At 47.7% G+C, this 17,735-nt stretch overlaps 1 protein-coding gene across 1 annotated transcript in view; it reads left to right on the top strand.

Moving 5' to 3' along the window:
- The first annotated feature begins 309 nt into the window (after positions 1-309).
- Positions 310-17,735, top strand: part of LOC138666968 (gastrula zinc finger protein XlCGF57.1-like) — a 99,474-nt gene continuing 82,048 nt past the window's right edge. The window contains exon 1 of the mRNA XM_069755179.1: positions 310-364. The gene's annotated coding sequence lies outside the window, so the exon portion shown is untranslated. The remainder of the gene's footprint in view (positions 365-17,735) is intronic.

The following is a 17,735-nucleotide window of genomic DNA, read 5'->3' as shown; positions in this document are numbered from 1 at the left end:
CCATGGCAAAATTAATTGCCCACTGCTGCCCTAACATGTTGATCCAGAGGAAGGCAAAAAAAAAACCCCACATGGCAAAGAGTAAGCTCCACATCACTGCTCTCACCACACAGAGACCCCAAAAGAGTCTCAGTGCTGAAGGGGTTAATGTTCCACCTCAGTAATGGGGAATCTCCAGCGCTTACCTCAACCCCCAGAGCCTCACTACTCCACATATATTGCTTTTCTGTGTGCACAGGACCTGTGATAGGTCACAGGAGGGGAGGAGTCAGGGGTCACATGATCAGGGGCCTCAGTGTATGCAGGACTCTGCTGTGCTGACAAGTATTCAGCTCGTCTGCTGGTGCTGCTCCTTTAAGAACAGGTAATGTTGCAAAAAGTAGAACAATTCCCCCCCATTAAGTGATTGGATCCCCCCCAGATCTTTCATAGACCTTAGTGATATTACAGACGGGAGATTCCAAGAGCGCTGGATTCAGGGGTAATCCTAGTGCTGACTGAGCCGTGCGCCTCCATCTAAGAGAGCGGCCACAACCCCAGACGATGCAGCGGCCGGAGCAATGTTATTGATGGAGGGAATTTCTGAGAGCAGCAAATTAATAAGAATGTTTTACTGGAACCTCCTGGGCAACAAGGAAAACCGTCTCCTATTCCCACCTGGAATCTGAGCCATAATTGCCAAATACCCCGATCTGTGGTCATCAACCAGAAGAGGCTTATTTACTGGGACAAATCCTCTCACCTTTCCCAAATCCTGGCTTTTCTCTCCCAGAATATCTCCCCCATAACACAGAGGCTGGTGGAGCTGGTGGCGGTAACCTGATGCTATTAGAGGGTCACTACTGATACATCGGCTCCTTTCTTCTAGAGTCAGGAGGACTGTGGTGAATCTGTCGGCAGTGACATTGATGTCTAAGTCCGGATTACCTCTCCTGTGCTCTCTATGAAGATCTTCTCTAGGATATTCTGTGTATTTGTCCCACAGAGTCGGGGATTGGAAGGTGCACAGGTTGTAGTTATTATAAGGAGCAGGTTAGAAGATGAGGTGGAAAGCGAGTGAGGGACGCCTCCTGCAATGTCATGTCCCAGTGTGGACCATCCTCCATCAGACCACGCTTTTGACATGGCCTCCCTGTGTTTGTTGGTTCAGTTGTATGTACAGAAGACGCTCGCCTTCCACCTTGGCATACAGATCTACTATACATTGATGAGAAAGTCGCCTACATTGTTGTCTGATCATTATTTGGTGTGCATAGTTGATATATTTTATTGGTTGGTTTATTGGTTGGCCTAGCAGTGTTGGGATCAGTCTGTGTTAGATTATAGTGATCGCCATCTTGGCCATTCCACAATATTATAGGATATTGCAGAGCATCATATGATCTATGTGTATGGAGGTTGCTTTCCCTGCTCCTTACCTGGAACCACTTAGTCAGACAGCTGGGTTGTTGGGGGGAAGATATTCTGCCCTGGACAGAAAGGATCATGTGACTGCTGGGGGCAGAGAGGAAGAGAGAGAGGTGTGGTCAGAAAAGGGTTGTGGCTAAATCCAAGTCGGCTAAAGGACCTGGTCCCTCTGCCGACTTGGATTTAGCCGGCTCAGTATAGAGAAAGCTAAATCCCAGTCGGCTAAGGGACCAGGTCCTTCTGTGCACTGGGATTTAGCTTTCTCACACAGAGTCGGCTATTTCCTAGTTGGCAGAGGGACCAGGTCCTTTAGCCGACTTGGTTTTATCCTGCTCTATATAAGAATGCTAAATCCAAGTAGACAGAAGGCCCCTTACTGTATATAGATATATATGAATACTGTGATGTGATTTTTTTTGAGCCGCAGACTAAATATGACATCTGATCACACATTTATTTATATGTGACAATTATACGCAAGAATTTTCCCCTTAATCCCAGTGTGTACAATATTCTGCGCCAATCTCATCCGCGTCCCGTTTTATTTTCTGGTGATCATTTTTGTAGATCACACGACCACAGATTTTTTTCCATGCATGCACCTAGGAGTGTTTTAACCCTCGGGCGATTTTCCGTTTTTTAATATTTTTTTTCCTGCCCATAACTTATTTTTCCATCCACATCGCCGTTGGGATTTTTTTTTTTTATTTTGGCGGGACGTTATTATTGATACCATTTTGGCGCGGATACCATGTTTTGATCACCTCTTATTTCATTTTATTGCAATGTTGCGGCGACAAAAAAAAACGTAATTATGGCGTTTCGAGTTTACTTCTCGTTATGCCGTTTACCAATCAGATTATTTTATATTTTGATTGGTCAGACCTTTCTGAACACATCAATTCCCAATTTATTTATTTTTTTTTAATGGAGCAAAAGCGATATTTTTTTTTTCTTATATTTTTATGATATATGACGTAACTTGTAGATCACACAACCACAGATTTTTTTTCCATGCATGCATCTAGGAGTGATTTAACTCTCCGGCGATTTTCATTTTTTTAATATTTTTTTTCCTGCCCATAACTTATTTTTCCATCCACATCGCCTTTGGGATTTTTTTTTATTTTGGCGGGACGTTCTTATTGATACCATTTTGGCGCGGATACCATGTTTTGATCACCTCTTATTTTATTACAATGTTGCGGCAACCAAAAAAAAGTCATTATGGCGTTTCGAGTTTTTTTCTCTTTGTGCCGTTTACTGATCAGATTATTTTACATTTTGATTGGTCAGACCTTTCTGAACACGTCAATTCCAAATTTCCAATTTTTTTTTTTTAAATGGAGCAAAAGTGATATTTTTTTTTTATATATTTTTATGATATATGATGCAACTACATCATGCGTTGTGAAGGGGTCAATTCTATAACTATTGGCCAAATGGACCAGGTCCTTCTGCCGACTTGGATTTAGCCTGCTCTCTGTGAGAAAGCTAAATCCCGGTCGGCTAAAGGACCAGGTCCCTGTGAGTGTTTTAATACTAGATCTAGCAGACTGAAGGACCAGGTTCCTGTGAGTGTTTTAACACTAGATCTAGCAGGCTAAGGGACCAGGTCCTTCTGCCAACTTGGAGTTAGCCTGCTCTCTGTGAGAAAGCTAAATCCCGGTCGGCTAAAGGACCAGGTCCCTGTGAGTGTTTTAATACTAGATCTAGTAGGTTAAAGGACCAGGTCCTTCTGCCAACTTGAATTTAGCCTGCTCTCTGTGAGAAAGCTAAATCCCGGTCGGCTAAAGGACCAGGTCCCTGTGAGTGTTTTAATACTAGATCTAGTAGGTTAAAGGACCAGGTCCTTCTGCCAACTTGAATTTAGCCTGCTCTCTGTGAGAAAGCTAAATCCCGGTCGGCTAAAGGACCAGGTCCCTGTGAGTGTTTTAACACTAGATCTAGCAGGCTAAGGGACCAGGTCCTTCTGCCAACTTGGATTTAGCCTGCTCTCTGTGAGAAAGCTAAATCCCAGTTGGCTAAAGGACCAGGTCCCTGTGAGTGTTTTAATACTGGATCTAGTAGGTTAAAGGACCAGGTCCTTCTGCCAACTTGAATTTAGCCTGCTCTCTGTGAGAAAGCTAAATCCCGGTCGGCTAAAGGACCAGGTCCCTGTGAGTGTTTTAATACTAGATCTAGTAGGTTAAAGGACCAGGTCCTTCTGCCAACTTGAATTTAGCCTGCTCTCTGTGAGAAAGCTAAATTCCGGTCGGCTAAAGGACCAGGTCCCTGTGAGTGTTTTAACACTGGATCTAGCAGGCTAAGGGACCAGGTCCTTCTGCCAACTTGGATTTAGCCTGCTCTCTGTGAGAAAGCTAAATCCCAGTTGGCTAAAGGACCAGGTCCCTGTGAGTGTTTTAATACTATAGGAGGCTAAAGGACCAGGTCCTTCTGCCAACTTGAATTTAGCCTGCTCTCTGTGAGAAAGCTAAATCCCGGTCGGCTAAAGGACCAGGTTCCTGTGAGTGTTTTAACACTAAATCTAGCAGGCTAAGGGACCAGGTCCTTCTGCCAACTTGGATTTAGCCTGCTCTCTGTGAGAAAGCTAAATCCCAGTTGGCTAAATGACCAGGTCACTGTGAGTGTTTTAATACTAGATCTAGCAGACTAAAGGACCAGGTCCTTCTGCCAGCTTGAATTTAGCCTGCTCTCTGTGAGAAAGCTAAATCACGGTCGGCTAAAGGACCAGGTCCCTGTGAGTGTGTGAGTGTTTTAATACTAGACCTAGCAGGCTAAAGGACCAGGTCCTTCTTTCAACTTGGATTTATCCTGGTCTCTGTGAGAAAACTAAATCCCAGTTGGCTAAAGGACCAGGTGCCTGTGAGTGTTTTAATACTATAGGAGGCTAAAGGACCAGGTCCTTCTGCCAGCTTGAATTTAGCCTGCTCTCTGTGAGAAAGCTAAATCCCATTCGGCTAAGGCCTCTTTCTCACTTCCTTTTCTTGCAATCCGTCGCAATCCGTCATTTTGGGCAAAAACGGATCCTGCAAATGTTCTCGCAGGATGCGTTTTTTTAACCATAAACTTGTATTAGCGACGGATCGCGACGAATTGCCACATGTTGCGTCCGTCGTGCTACGGATCCGTCGTGTTTTGGCGGACCGTCGTCACAAAAAAATGTTCAATGTAACGTGTTTTTGTACATCTCGTCCGCCATTTTCGACCGCGCATGCGCGGCTGAAACTCCGCCCCCTCCTCCCCAGACTGCAGAATGGGCAGCGGATGCGTCGAAAAACTGTATCCGCTGCCCACGTCGTGCAAAACTTTCACAACGTCCGTCGGTACGTCGGCCCGACGCATTGCGACGAAAGATGATCTACTAGATCTAGCAGGCTAAAGGACCAGGTCCTTCTGCCAACTTGAATTTAGCCTGCTCACTGTGAGAAAGCTAAATCCAAGTGGGATAAAGGACCAGGTCTCTTGAAGTGGTTTAATACCAGACTTAGGCTAGGGTCACATTGCGTTATGTGACCGCGATTAATTGACTATGTTACACCGCGGCATAACGCGGTGTAACGTAGTCCGTTAACGCCGCCATAGCCTGTAATGGCGAACGCATCGCTAGCGCACGCCCACATTGGGCGTGCGCTAGCGATGTGCCGTCATTTGAGTGTCGGACCGCGAACACTGCTTGCAGCGTTCGCGGTCCGTTCCTCGCTAGCGCAGATCGGGGATCTGCGCTAGCGGGATCGGCTAATGCGATCCCTTTTGGGACATTGCGTTAGCGCAGTCCATAGCGCTATGCGCTAAACGGACTGCCCTAACGCAATGTGACCCTAGCCTTAGTAAGCTAAGCTTAGTAAGCTAAAACACCAGGTCCTTCTGCCCACTTAGATTTAGCTTGCTGTATGTAACAAATTCTAGTGGGCAACGCAGTCCAACAGTGATTCACCATCTGATGCACTGTAATGATTCCACTGGTTCACTGTCGGACTTCCGTACTGTAGTGCCCCTGTGTCACGCAGGGGGCAGTCCGGCAATCCAACCTACTACAATGTTTCCGCCAGGTTATGCATATTGCCGGTCACTGTGCTCCTTGAGTTCACCTCAAGTGACAGTTGACAGCTCAGAGGGTTCTGAGATAACCGCAAACTGTAATCTCCAGTGACCTCACAGGTGGTGGCTTCCATGCCACCCTTAGGCCGTGGTCACACTCGGCGTAAGACAATACGGTCCGTAATTTACGGCCGTAATACGCAGAAAAGTGCCCAAAATAGTGGTCCGTATCTCCTCCGTAGGCAGGGTGTATCAGCGTATTTTGCGCATGGCATCCTCCGTATGTAATCCGTATGGCATCCGTACTGCGAGATTTTCTTGCAGGCTTGCAAAACCGACCTATGGACATACAATGGATCCATGTGCTCAAAAAATCGTAACAACATATATACTGTCTATACATATATATATATATATATATATATATGTCAGTAGACACATATATGTATATATATTAATATTTCATCCAGCGCGAGATAGCAAAAGCCGGCAATTGAATTATCGGCTTTAAAGCTATCTCCTTCCTAAGCCCGACATGATATGAGACATGGTTTACATACAATGAATGAACAAAACGCACCAACCCATTTCCTCAGGTTACCAATGGGCCACATTCCAAGCTCAATATAAACATATTGACCATAACGTAATAAACCCTAGTCACGAAGTGTATTCTTTAAGACAAAATCTTTATTTAACATACATAAAACAACATATAAATATTAAAACAGTGCCTCACAATCAGATGAAATACTACACCAAGGTGAACAGCGAACATCAAAGGTATATAATCTTAAGTGTATTTTATAGTTACCTAGAAATCATCGGATAGATATTTCCTATTTCATATCTCCACCAGAGTAGTAAAGCCAGTGACTGAGGGCAGATAGTCCATGGTTATTGGCCCCCTCCCTGGCTAAAAACATCTGCCCCCAGAAAAGGCACATCTGGAAGATGCGCCTATTCTGGCACTTGGCCACTCTCTTCCCATTCCCGTGTAGCAGTGGGATATGGGGTAATGAAGGGTTAATGTCACCTTGCTATTGTAAGGTGACATTAAGCCAGATTAATAATGGAGAGGCGTCAATTATGACACCTATCCATTATTAATCCAATTGTATGAAATGGTTAAAACACACACATTATTACAAAGTCTTTTAATGAAATACAAACACAGGTTGTTGGAATATTTTATTATCCTGGTAATCCACCTGAAGACCCTCACTCTGTAACAAAGGAAAAATAAAAAACAACAATATCTCATACCTTCCGATGATCTGTCACGTCCCACGATGTAAATCCATCCGAAGGGGTTAAAATATTTTACAGGCAGGAGCTCTGCTATAATGCAGCTGTGCTCCTGCCTGTAAAACCCCAGCGAATGAATGGAAAGTAGGTCAATGACCTGTAGTTACCTTCATTCGCGGTGATGCGCCCTCTGCTGGTTGTCCTCATATGACCTCGAGGCTGGGAGAATATTCTGAAAAGTTCCCACGCTCGAGGTCATATGAGGACAACCAGCAGAAGTGTCTATCAGCCATAGGCCGGCGTCACACTCAGCGTAAGACAATGCGGTCTGTATATTATGGCCGTAATACGCTGAAATGTCCCCAAAATAGTGGTCCATAGCTCCTCCGTAGGCAGGGTGTTTCAGCGTTTTTTGCGCATGGCATCCTCCGTATGTAATCCGTATGGCATCTGTACTGCGTGTTTTTCTCACAGGCTTGCAAAACCGACATACGGCTATACAGGGGATCCATGTTTAAAAAAACAAACAAAAAACATATATACTGTCTATATATATGTCAGTAGACACATACAGTATATGTATATATATATATATATTAATATTTCATACAGCGCGAGATAGCTTTAAAGCCGGTAATTCAATCACCGGCTTTTGCTATCTCCTTCCTAAACCCGACATGATGAGACATGGTTTACATACAGTAAACCATCTCATATCCCCATTTTTTGGCATATTCCACACTACTAATGTTAGTAGTGTGTATATGCAAAATTTGGCCGTTCATATGAGGGCGCCCTCTGCTGGTTGTCCTCATATGAACTCGAGCCTGGGAGCTTTCTAGGAAAGTTCCCACGCTCCAGGAACAGCCAGCAGAGGGCGCCTCACCGCGAATGAAGGTAAATATAGGTCATTGACCTACTTTACCTTCATTCCCCGGGGTTTTGCAGGCAGGAGCAGCGCTGCATTAGCAGAGCTCCTGGCTGCAAAATGTTTTAACCCCTTCAGATGGATTTACATCGTGGGACCTTACAGATCTTCGGAAGGTATGTATATTGTTGGTTTATTATTTTTACTTTGTTACAGAGCGAGGGTCTTCATTCAGATGGATTGAGCGTAGAATAAATTATTACAACAACCTTTGTTTTTATTTCAATGAAATAATTTTTAATAATGTGTGTTTTTTTAACCCTTTACTAGTATTGGATTAATAATGGATAGGTTTCATAATTGACGCCTCTCCATTATTAATTTGGCTTAATGTCACCTTACAATAGCAAGGTGGCATTAACCCTTCATTACCCCATATCCCACCGCTACACGTGAATGGGAAGAGAGTGGCCAAGTGCCAGAATAGGCGCATCTTCCAGATGTGCCTTTTCTGGGGTGGCTGGGGTCAGATGTTTTTAGCCAGGGGGGGGGGCAATAACCATGGTCCCTCTCCAGGCTATTAATATCTGCCCTCAGTCACTGGCTTTCCCACTCTGGCGGAGAAAATTGCATGGGGGCCCACAACAATTTTTTCCGCAATTTTACCCTTTAATTTAATAGATAGAGCCCCCAAATTTTACACCAAGACACTTCTTACATTACTAAAGAGGAATATGTAATAAAAGAAGAGATATGAGATGGTTTACTGTATGTAACCATGTCTCATATCATGTCGGGTTGGGGAAGGAGATAGGAAAAGCCGGCAATTGAATTACCGGCTTTTCTGCTATCTAGCGCTGCATGAAATATATATATATATATATATATATATATATATTAATATATGTGTCTCACTGACATATATATATATCCCTATACTATGTATAGACATTTATTTTAGCTATTCTATTCTAACCTGTCAGTGTGATTTAACTGTACACCGCACTGAATTGCCGGCTTTTCTATAGAACACCGCTGCGTCTTTCTCGCAAGACACACTGTTGGTCCGTGTGTAATCCGTATTTTTCTCGCCCCCATAGACTTTCATTGGCGATTTTTTTTTTTTGCGCAATACGCTGACAAACGCAGCATGCTGCGATTTTCTACGGCCGTAAAAGACCGTATAATACGGATCTATAAAATACGGCAGATAGGAGCTGGGCCATAGAGAATCATTGTACCGTGTGCAATCCGTATTTTCTACACTTCTCATACATCCGTAAAACTCGCTAGTGTGACGCCGGCCTAACTCTCGACTCTGCCCTGTCCATCAAACCGCACGTCCAAAATCTTGCCACCTCCTGTCGCCTCCAACTCAAACATGTTGCCAGAATCCGTCCCTTCCTCTGCCCTCAATCTACTAAAACGCTTGTGCATGCCCTCATCATCTCTCGCCTCGACTACTGCAACACCCTCATCTGTGGCCTCCCTGCTAACTCTCTTGCACCACTCCAGTCTGTCCTCAACTCTGCTGCCCGGCTAATCCACCTCTCTCCTCCCCTCTGCAAATCCCTCCACTGGCTCCCAATTCCCCAACGAATCCAGTTCAAACTACTAACACTGACCTACAAAGCCATCCACAACCTGTACCCTCCCTATATCTCTGAACTATTCTCCCAATATCTTCCCTCACGTAATCTTCGATCCTCCCAAGACCTCCTACTCTCCTCCACACTTATTCATTCCTCACACAACTGCCTCCAAGATTTCTCCCCAATATCCCCCATCCTCTGGAATTCAACACCTCAACACGTCTGATTAGCCACTAGTGCCACCACCCTCGGATCCTTCAGACAGAAACTGAAAACCCATCTCTTCAGGAAAGCCTACAGCCTGCAATAACCATTCTGCCGCCTCCCCACCACCAGAGCTGCTGCACCCCCGACCTTCTGTCTCTTTCCCATTATCCCATAGAACATAAATCCGCAAGGACAGGGTCCTCTCCCCTCTGTACCCGTCTGTCATTGTAAATTTGTTCACTGTAAATGATATCTATAACCCTGTATGTAACCCCTTTCTCATTGACAGCACCATGGAATTAATGATGGTATATAAATAATAATTCATGCCAGGCTGCCCAGAGGCAAAGACAAACTGTCCTCTGTGGGAGGTGTATGGTCTATGTCCTCCCTGCCATGCTCCAGTGATGCCTGTGAGCTACTTTGAGTGCCACCCTGTTGTGTTCACGACATGGTGAAGTGTTGTTCCACAGAACTACTCACCCGTGCGTGCTGCAGCTGAAACTCCAGTATTGCTTCTGCTCGCACAGCCTCTACAGCGTATGCAACTTTTGAGTTCCACCTTGTTGATATGTCGCATATGAGGCGCTGAGCGAGAAGGCAAAAGTGACGCTGCAGTGCAGACCGTCGAGCAGCTGCAGGGTGTGAACGCCATAATCATGCACAGACGACCTCTCACATATGGGTAATTTTTAAGAAAGATGCACCACTAAACTTGACACATGTGCCAGGCAAGGGATGTGGTCAAACCAGCTACGCCTAGAGGTGCTACCAGATTTCGCCTGTTATTGCACACCACCAGGCCTGGATTTAGGTCCAGCAGCACCAACCACTCATCAGTCTCGTTTATTCCTTGTCCACAGCTCTTGAGCAGTATGGAACTTGTCCCCCAAAATGATGAGTTTGAGAACAGCCTACTGTCTTTTCCCCCTGGCTGTGTTGAAGTTGCTGGTGCAAGTCTTACTGCTAGGTGATGGAGTAAGCGGAGTAGGCCACATGGGCAGAGCAATGTCCAACAATAGATGTAGGACATGCGCTAGAACGCCTTCCTCCTCTGTCCCAGCTGCAACATTTACACAGTGTGCAGATAGGGAGATGTAACGTCACTGCCCATACTTACTGGTCCACGTATCGGTAGTTATCTGGACCTTGCCACTGATGGCGTTGCACAGTGCACACCTGATTTTGGTTGCAACATGTGTGTGCTGGGCAGGGATGGCCAACTTGAAACATTAGTGGTGGATGGGAACCACGTACTTAGCAACAGCCACCACCATCATTTATTTAAAATGTTTTTTCTCCATCAGCTGGAATGGCACTGTTTCAAAGGCCAGGAATTGGTAAATGCGGTTATTCAGGACCAGGGCCTGTGGGCGGGTAGTGGGGTATTTCCTCTTTCTCTATGGGGTTTGTGTGATGGAGAGATGAACACTTCAATGGGACAGGGTGGAGATGCTTGGTGACACTGCTGGTGCTGTCACATCCTGTCTTTGCGGGTAGGCTGTTGTTCGTGAGCTGGATGAAGAGGTCAAGACAGCAGCAGAAGAGGGAGCAGGAGGAAAGCTCACATCTGTCATGTTTTTTTTTAAGTTGTCTACTCTACTGCTGCTCGTACTTAGAACTCAGATGCAGGTGGTGCTCAGGTTAAGAAAATGTTTAAAAAAAAAAAAAAAAATTCAGAAGAGACTGCTTCATGACTTTGGGCTGATACTGCTTGGCCGATTTGCAAAGGGGTGAGGTGGTAGAAAGATGCCCACGGTCCTCAGGTGAAAACTGCGCTTTCAGCAGTGGACCCAGTGGAAGGAACTAGAGGCGCTCTCAGCCATCATAGATGAGGAGGGTGAGGTTTTATTGTCCTGTCATTTAGGTCTGATCCAGGGTTGTGAAGTCTCCAGGAGGTCTGAGGGAAACATTCCTTAATTGATGGAGCAAGATAAATACATGCGACACATTCATTCCAGCTGTGTCACAGGTCGTCAGAATTTTGAAAACCATTAGTACAAAAAAAAATAAAAAAGTATGTAAATATTGCCTAACATTCCAGAGATACATTATTCCTCTGGAAAATATGTCACAGCCTGTCCCATCAGTGGTGGCAGCAGCACCCTCAGAGGAAGCCAGCTTATATCTTTTACAGAAAAACAATTATGGATTTAAAAAAAACACCCAAGTGCGGGTCCGGTCTACTGGTGAGGACGTCCCTACAGATAGTTTCCCCAATAACCTGCAATGTGTAAACTCAGCCTGATACAGATCCAACTCCTTACCCTCCACTAATGTCACCCCGCGCTTAAGAATTATAGAAATGAAAATTCAACTCATAGCTGTCAAACAATTTTATTACAAGTCAAATAGTTAGGAATAAAAGAGATATATAAATATATGCATAAATACAAATGAATAAGTTGTGTTTTAGAAATCAAAACAATAAATTAAACATTAAAGACAGATTAATGATAAAAAAGCAAAACACATTTTGTACCAAAGTCCCCTGTGCTTTAGCTGCAAAAATTGTATTGTGGTGCTTAAAGGGAACCTGTCACCCCCAAAATCAAGGGTGAGCTAAGCCCACCAGCATCAGGGGCTTATCTACAGCATTCTGTAATGCATTCTGTAATGCTGTAGATAAGCCCCCGATGTATCCTAAACAAATGAGAAAAAGAGGTTAGATTATACTCACCCACGGACAGTCCCAGTCCTGTCCAATGGGCATCGCGGTCCGGTCCAGCACCTCCTATCTTCATCAGATGACGTCCTCTTCTTGTCTTCTCACTGCGGCTCCAGCACAAAGCACTGCAGTGCGCAGGCCCCAGGCCTCTCTGACCTTTCCCGACACCTGCGCACCGCAGCGTGAAGACAAGAAGAGAACGTCATCCTAACAAGATGTGAGGCCCCGGACCATGACGCCCATCAGATCGGACTGCCTGCGTGAGTATAATATAACCTCTTTTTCTCATCTTTTAGGATACATCGGGGGCTTATCTACAGCAACAGCATTACAGAATGCTGTAGATAAGCCCCTGATGCTGGTTGGCTTAGCTCAACTTGAATTTTGGGGGGAGGCGGAGGGACCCGGCGGGGCCGGGGAGGCGGAGGGGCCCGGCGGGGCCGGGGAGGCGGAGGGACCCGGCGGGGCCGGGGAGGCGGAGGGAACCGGCGGGGCCGGGGAGGCGGAGGGACCCGACGGGGCCGGGGAGGCGGAGGGACGTTTTGCTTTCTTGGGGGTTTTTTGTAGGAAATATACTCATCTATCTGACATTATCAGACACCCACAGTGCCATCACTTTGGGTCCTCGCATGGTTTGTGGGGGCACAAGCATTCCACTTGGTGAAGAGAAGTCCAGTGATGAAATGACATCTGTAGGGAGGTCACTGCTCTGGAGGACACAGGATGGGGAAAAGCCACAATACCTAGAATAAAACAGAAAAAATCATGCAGAAAACTCAAGTAGTGGCTGACACCAGTGGCCACCAGGATAATACTGAACAGAATATCGTGCGAGGAGAGAATAAAGCCCGGGATCTGAGGACATTATCACGCAGTTTTGCTCCCAGAGGTCATAGGTCAGTCATCATCCTGACGTCATGTGCGCCCAATAATATTAATGAGAAAGTTTTATTTATAAAAAAAAAAAAACACAACAGGACCGACTCACCATCAGGCAGAGATTCTCATGTTAAGTAATATCAATCCCTCAGATCTCCATCATCATTCATCCCCTCCCCTGTTCGCCCCCTCACAGGTAGCACTATACTTCCCTACACCCCCCCAACGCAAGTGACATCACACACTGACCTGCACAGTATGTGACAACAGCCCCCCACACCATGCAGACCCATGAAAATAACATCAGCCCCACTCAGCAGGTAGACCCCCCTGCACACAGATCCCCCACGCATGCAACATGACCCCCTTCCCAACAGAGACTCCAGCACACAGCCTCTCTTCCCCAGAGACCCCCAGCACGCTGCCCCCCTTCCCAACAGACACGCAGCCCGCTCGCAAGGAACATGACCCCCTTCCAACAGAGACCCCCAGCATGCAGTCTCCCTTCCCCAGGCAGGCCCCTCCAGCACGCAGTCCCAGGCAAGCAACATCATCCCCTTCCCCAGGCAGGCCCCTCCAGCACACAGTCCCAGGCAAGCAATGTCACCCCCTTCCCCAGGCAGGCCCCTCCAGCGTGCAGTCCCATGCAAGCATCACCCCTGTCCCCAGGCAGGCCCCTCCAGCGTGCAGTCCTATGCAAGCATCACCCCTGTCCCCAGGCAGGCCCCTCCAGCGTGCAGTCCTACGCAGACATCACCCCTTCTCCCCAGGCAGACCCCCTCCAGCATGCACATGCAGCCCCATGCAAGCAACATCACTCACTTCCCCCAAGGCAGACCCCCTCCAGTATGCACATGCAGCCCCATTAAAGCATCACCCCCTTCTCTCCAGGCAGACCCCCCTCCACTATACACATGTAGCCCCATGCAAGCAACATTACCCCCTTCTCCCCAGGAAGACCCCCCGTCCAGCATGCACATGCAGTCCCATGCACATGCAGCCCCATGCAAGCATCACCCCTATCTCCCCAGGCAGACCCCCTCCAGCATGCACATGCAGCCCCATGCAAGCCCCCCTCCAGCATGCACATGCAGCCCCATGCAAGCAACATCACTCACTTCCCCCAAGGCAGACCCCCTCCAGCATGCACATGCAGCCCCATGCAAACATCACCACCCCTTCTCCCCAGGCAGACCCCCCTCCAGCATGCACATGCAGTCCCATGCACATGCAGCCCCACGCAAGCATCACCCCTTTCTCCCCAGGCAGACCCCCCCATCCTGCATTCACATGCAGCCCCATGCAAACATCACCCCCTTCTCCCCAGGCAGACCCCCTCCAGCATGCACATGCAGCCCCATGCAAGCCCCCTCAAGCATGCACATGCAGCCCCATGCAAGCATCAACCCCTTCTCTCCAGGCAGACCCCCGTCCAGCATGCACATGCAGCCCCATGCAACATCACCCCTTTCTCCCCAGGCAGACTCCCACTTACCTGATCTGTGACTATGGAGAACGACCCAAAACACTCCAAATCTTGCACAAAATCCTCGAAATCCGCCATGAGATCCACAGCTCCCTCCTGTCTGCTCTGCTCTATGGAGGAAGAGGCAAATCCTGCACAAAACACTCAAAATCTACATCCTGCACGGAATCCCGCCATGACATCCACAGCTTCCTCATGTCTGCTCTGTCTGCTCTATGGAGGAAGAAGCTCCGCCCCTTCCGGTCACATGGGCACAACGTCAGCAGAGGTCCCTTAGCCGACTTGGATTTAGCCTCTACCGTCAGAAAAGAGCAGAGCGTGTGGGACAGAGGGGACAGTGCGCCAGCGAGAGAGAGAGCAGGCTGCAGCGCCGCGCTCCCCAAAAGAGAGTGCTCCCCGTGAGGGCACTGAGGCTGAGATACCAGCCGTAGTGATATCTGCCTATGGGGAGTGCATTATACTATATTGAGGACTATATTGAGGATTGTCTGGTGCATTATACTATACTAGATGGTGGCCCGATTCGAACGCATCGGGTGTTCTAGAATATCCATGTCCACGTAGTATATTGCCCAGCCCACGTAGTATATTGCCCAGCCACGTAGTATATTGCCCAGCCACGTAGTATATTGTCCAGCCACGTAGTATATTGCCCAGCGACGTAGTATATTGCCCAGCGATGTAGTATATTGCCCAGTTACGTAGTATATTGCCCAGCCATGTAGTATATTGCCCAGCGACGTAGTATATTGCCCAGTGACGGAGTATACAGCATAGAGCCACGTAGTATATTGCCCAGCCACGTAGTATACAGCACAGAGCCACATAGTATATTGCACAGCGACGTATATTGGACAGCCACATAGTATATTGCCCAGCGACGTAGTTTATTGCCCAGCCACGTAGTATACAGCACAGAGCCATGTAGTATATTGCCCAGCCACGTAGTATCTTGCACAGCGACGTAGTATACAGCAGAGCCACGTAGTATATTGCACAGCAACGTAGTATACCACACAGCGACGTAGTATATTATCTAGCCACGTAGTATACAGCAGAGCCACGTAGTATATTGCACAGCGACGTAGTATACAGCACAGCGATGTAGTATATTGTCCAGCCACATAGTATATAGCAGAGCCACGTAGTATATTGCACAGCGATGTAGTATATTGCCCAGCCTTGTAGTCTACAGCATAGAGCCATGTAGTATATTACCGAGCCACGTATGTCACAGGTTAAAAAAATAAAAAATAAGCATACTCACCTAACGATGTAGTTGAACATACTCACCATTCTGGTCGCTGCTCCTCAGCGTCCCATCTCTCCGCCTCCTGGGATCCAACGGCGCTGTGCAGATGGGCGCGCGCCTGCCGCCATCTTGCGTTCCCAGGATGCTTTGCGAAATCACCCACATGACTTAGCGGTCTCGCGAGACCGCTAGGTATTTTGGGTAAATTTGCAAAGCATCGCTGGGAAAGAAAAATGGCGGCAGGCGCGAGCGCCTCAGCGGACAACGGAGGGTGAGTATAGCAGGTTTTTTGTTTTTTTACTATTTTTAACATTACTTTTTTTTACTATTGAAGCCGCATAGGCAGCATCAATAGTAAAAGGTTGGGGACACACAGGGTTACTAGCGGCGGTAACGGAATGCGACGGTGACCGGAGGGGAGTATGGAGCGGGCGGCGGGGACACTGACTGCGGGGAGTAAGCAGCGGAGCGCCGGGGACACTGACTGCGGGGAGCGGAGCGCCAGGGACACTGACTGCAAGGAGTGGAGCGCCGGGGACACTTACTGCGGGGAGCGGAGCGCCGGGGACACTGACTGCGGGGAGTATGGAGCAGGCGCCGGCCACTGACTGCGGGGAGTAAGGAGCGGCCATTTTCTTCCAGACTGTGTCCGTCGCTGATTGGTCGTGGCTGTTTTGCAGCGACCAATCAGCGACTTGGATTTCCATGATAGACAGAGGCCATGACCAATGAATATCCGTGACAGAAGGACAGACAGACGGAAGTACCCCTTAGCCTCCATCTATATACAGAATTGTCTATCTAGGGGGCCATCATACAGTGTGGAGATACACGGTTGGAGCTATCAAACCGTTTGGGGGATACTAAGGGGTCAGTATATATACAGTGAGGGGGCATTATACTGTGTATAAGAGAGTATCATACTGTGTATAGGGGAGCTGTACAGGGGGGAGTCTCGAGACATTATAAACTGTAAAGTGGGCACTTATTATTATAGGGGAACTCAGGTTACTGTGACTGTCAAAGGGGCACACAGGGGGAATTATTACTTTATAGGGGGAAAAATGTGGGTACTGTTTTCTAGGGCACTTGCACCTGGCATTACAATATTCTAGAGGGTTGCTTTAGAATTTGGAAGGCACAGAAAACCACACAGCAGGTGCAGTAATAGGGACATACGGCAGCAGCGGCTCAGTATTGAGGTATCGGGGTTCAGTAATAGGAACACATACGGCAGAAGCGGCTCAGTATTGGGGTATCAGGGGCAGTAATAGGGACACATACAGCAGTAGCGGCTCAGGATTGGAGTATCAGGGGCAGTAATAGGGACATACGGCAGCAGCGGCTCAGTATTGGGGTATCAGGTGCAGTAATAGGGACACATACGGCAGCAGCGGCTCAGTATTGGGGTATCGGGGTCAGTAATAGGAACACATACGGCAGAAGCGGCTCAGTATTGGGGTATCAGGGGCAGTAATAGGGACACATATGCCAGCAGCGGCTCAGTATTGGGGTATCAGGTGCAGTAATAGGGACACATACGACAGCAGCGGCTCAGTATTGGGGTATCAGGTGCAGTAATAGGGACACATACGCCAGCAGCGGCTCAGTATTGGGGTATCGGGTGCAGTAATAGGGACACATACGGCAGCAGCGGCTCAATATTGGAGTATCAGGGGCAGTAATAGGGACACATACGACAGCAGCGGCTCAGTATTGGGGCATCAGGTGCAGTAATAGGGACATATACGGCAGCAGTGGCTCAGTATTGGGGTATCAGGTGCAGTAATAGGGACACATACGGCAGCAGCGGCTCAGTATTGGGGTATCAGGTGCAGTAATAGGGACACATACGGCAGCAGCGGCTCAGTATTGGGGTATCAGGTGCAGTAATAGGGACACATCCGACAGCAGCGGCTCAGTATTGGGGTATCAGGTGCAGTAATAGGGACACATACGGCAGCAGCGGCTCAGTATTGGGGTATCAGGTGCAGTAATAGGGACACATACGGCAGCAGCGGCTCAGTATTGGGGTATCAGGTGCAGTAATAGGGGCATATATACGGCAGCAGCGGCTCAGTATTGGG

The sequence above is a fragment of the Ranitomeya imitator genome, chromosome 2, assembly GCF_032444005.1.
Source record: "Ranitomeya imitator isolate aRanImi1 chromosome 2, aRanImi1.pri, whole genome shotgun sequence".
Taxonomy (NCBI): Eukaryota; Metazoa; Chordata; class Amphibia; order Anura; family Dendrobatidae; genus Ranitomeya; species Ranitomeya imitator.
Note: the sequence above shows the minus strand (reverse complement) of the source record. Positions and strands in the feature narration are given on the sequence as shown.